General features: G+C 49.5%; 1 long non-coding RNA gene across 1 annotated transcript; it reads left to right on the forward strand.

The window, feature by feature from the left end:
- Positions 1–997: 997 nt before the first annotated feature.
- Positions 998–2,579, forward strand: LOC115837656. The gene is made up of 3 exons (XR_004032715.1): positions 998–1,919; positions 2,289–2,351; positions 2,483–2,579. It is a non-coding gene; the product is annotated as an uncharacterized LOC115837656 (long non-coding RNA).
- The last annotated feature ends 808 nt before the right edge of the window (positions 2,580–3,387 follow it).

The following is a 3,387-nucleotide window of genomic DNA, read 5'->3' on the forward strand; positions in this document are numbered from 1 at the left end:
ATGATAAATTTTGTTATGTGTATTTTATGCCAATCTAAAAAGAGTTAGTTCCTTCTCTATTAATTTCTATGATGAAACCTCTCAGAGCCCGGAATGGCACCTTGCATCTAGCATGCATCAATAAATGCATAAGCAAATGGATGACCAGATCCAGAGTTGGAAGCTACCTTTGGTGAAACCCTCTACCCAGCCTGAATCCTTCCAGGTTGTAGGATACTCACTACCTCCCAAAGCATATCATTTCTTCTTCATTAGAAAATTCTTCTTCACGCCACCTTTGAGCTGAAATATGACTTCCTTGTAATATTTCCCCTTCCTCAGTGATCATAGCTCTGCCTTCCGGGCCCAGAGAGAACAGGTCAAATTTCTACGTCATCTGACCACCTTCATGCAATAAAAGACAGAGCTCTGTGCACTGGGAGAGTTAAAGCCTTACCCCAAATGTATCTTCCCTGCAGAGAGACAGTCCCTTTGCAGTTAAATCACGCTAAAAATCCTCAAGAGGAATATCTGTTCCTGGTTCATTCCAAAGATGCACTAAATGGCAAGAACATGGAGGCAACACATGGACCCGATGGAGTCTCCTTGTGGGAGGGGACTCCCATCTTTGAAGAACAAGAACTATTCATCTTGGAGTAGAGAAATCTCTGAGTGAGACACCACCTGTTTTGAGGACGATTCTGCGGCAGAGGAATCCTTATTCTGGGTCTAAGTCCATAGGATGTAAGTTACAGCAAAGTAGATTTCAACTCAATTATTTAAAAAAGACTCTAGAACTGCAAGCACATAAAAACTCATAGAATAGTAGTAACTGTAGGAATCATTACTATTAGGCCCCAGCTTGAACTTCATCGCCCCTTTGAATTCAGAAAATAAATACACACACGTACACATACACACACCCCATATGTCACACCAGGCATTGTGGCGCCATCCATGACTGACACAAAACATTCTATAAGTATTTCTGTTTCAATGCAGATAACACGTAGCACAGCTAGTTTCAAAATTAAACCACAATGAAAATTGTCACTACTGACAAGGAACTATGCAAAGAACTTCGGTCTCAGGCCCTTGCTCACTCAGGAGTACTTTGAGACCTGTTTCTTCCTGTTCAGCTGCAGTCACGGTTCTAACCTGGTTCTTCTCACGGCTGGTATCCTCTGACCTTTTATGTCCTGGCAATGACTTCTATGCATTTTGGCAGTGACTGTCTGAATCTCTGATTCAACCCTGATCGCAGCCTGTCGGGCTTTCTCTCTCCTTTAATTCTTTCCGCGGACGGCCGCGGCTTCTGCCGCCTCTACCCTTCCTGGAGCAACCCGTGCTTTTGAAAAATGACCATGCCGAAGGGGGACTAACACTCCCAGCCTGGAGCGGGTCTTGTCAATCTGATTTTTAAATGATGGAGGAGGAGGTTTGAGGACAAAGCTCATGGTGGCATTACCGCTATCGGGGACGCTGCAAAGATCAACTGAAAAGGGGGAAAGGCTCTTCTCAATGTGAGCACATTCACAGACTCTGAGGACAGAAAGGTATTTAAAGTGAACTGGAACAAACCTGCAACATCCGTTGCGTTCTGCCTTCAAAAATAGCTGCCAGTTAGAAAGGGTTATTTACATATTGATTTCATGCTAACTTTGTAATGGAATGTGCTGCCTGCCTGCCTGCCTGAGACCTAACAACTGTCATCATAATTTTTTCTAAAAATACAGTCAGAGAAAAACACTCATTGAACCTTCCACTGGAGAGTGGCTGCAAAAGACCCCCTGATCCCAAACCTGCTTGACAGACCACCACCAAGGGCAGGGACACTCAACAAGTGTAACCGAGGAACATTTCACAGAGGCAGCTGGCCCCTCCCTTCTTCCAACCAGCCAATATTTTTTGTCTTTCTAGAAAACCTGTCTTGTTCAAAGGTAAGAGTGCTGGGGAGTGGGGGGATGCCTCCCTGTAGCAGAGCAGCCTTTGTAGAAACTCCAGCTGGCCTCTCTTCAGAAATAATGGATGGGAAAGGGGCCCGAGTGGCCCACCAGCCCCAGCGCTCCATCCTGGGCGCATTGCTGCCACGGTTTCTCCTTGGCATCTCTCTACCAAGGATCCCCACTTCTCGCCCCTCCTAATAGCCAGCTTGTAGTGATTCTCACTTGGGCTCTTTCCGAATCCCTCCCCAACTCACCCCACCCCCACCCCCAGGTTTGTCTCTGTGGATCCTACAAAGCTGAGCCCAGGCAGTTCTGTTGTCGCTCCCCAGTGCAATATTAGCAATTTAAATGCCTCTTTGCCAGGCCTGATGGAGCTCATTCGGTTGTGATCCTGGGCATATGGATGGCATATTTGCTGCGAGCTAGGTGAGACGCGTCCCAGAAGGACCGCTGCCAGCCCCCGCAGCCGCCTTCTCCTGCTCTCGGGCGGCTGGGGCTGGCCGCGGAGCCGCGAAACCGGCCGGATCCAGGGTAACTGCGGCCCACTTTGTTTCCAGCCGGCCCCCGCTGCTGGGGACAAATCTTTCATTCATGAACAGGAGCTTGTTAGGCCAACTCCGGACTCTAAAGCCACTTAATTAAATTGTGGAAAGTTGCTTGGTCCCGGTGGGAAATTTGCACACAAAGACCCGGGGTCCGCGCTCCCCCCACCCAGGAGCGCCGCCACAAAACCCGGCACGGCCTCCCCCCCGGCCCGCGCCCCTGCCCCTCCGCTCCCCGCGCCCTCTCCACCGCCGCTGCGGCAGCGAAAGCGGCGCCCCCTCATTAGAGGGCGTTTGTTAGGAAATGTTTTCCCAGCGATTCACTGACGGGCCTTTCATTCTACCCTCCGCAATCAAGGGAGGCAAGTGCAGCCTGAGAGCCCTCCACGGCCTGATTGCTGAAAGAATTTCCAAAAGGAAAGAGTGTAAACAGGTACATTGAAAAAGCCTCTTTTCAACAATTATGTAAACATTCCAAATACTATTTGAAAACTTTCACAGTGGAACTGTCAAGTCGGAGCATTCTTGTTTAATTGCGCGGGCACAATGGTGACTCTCGGGCTACCCCAGCTTTCCCCGGACCCCGCAGAGCTTAGCGGGACGTGGGGGGCCCGCAGATAAAGAAGTCACAGGGAGACAAGTGCGCTTTACTCCCCGGCCCACGGCATCTTTCCGTGTGTGTGCTTGCTCCCTGGGCCTCCAGAAGAACACCCTGGAAACAGGGAGGCGCCTTCTTTCTCCTGGCTGGATTTCTCCAGGACCTGGGCCCCTGCTCTGCACAGAGGGTCGGTTGATAATCAGAATGCAACTAGATGGAAACTGCTGTGTCATTTAAGGTTTTCTCCAAAGCACCAAATGACCATTGTGAGATACCAGGCAAAATTGTTGGCAACGTTTTCCCTCCCCGTTAAAATGTTTCT

This window comes from Nomascus leucogenys, chromosome 12 (genome assembly GCF_006542625.1).
Source record: "Nomascus leucogenys isolate Asia chromosome 12, Asia_NLE_v1, whole genome shotgun sequence".
Classification (NCBI taxonomy): Eukaryota; Metazoa; Chordata; class Mammalia; order Primates; family Hylobatidae; genus Nomascus; species Nomascus leucogenys.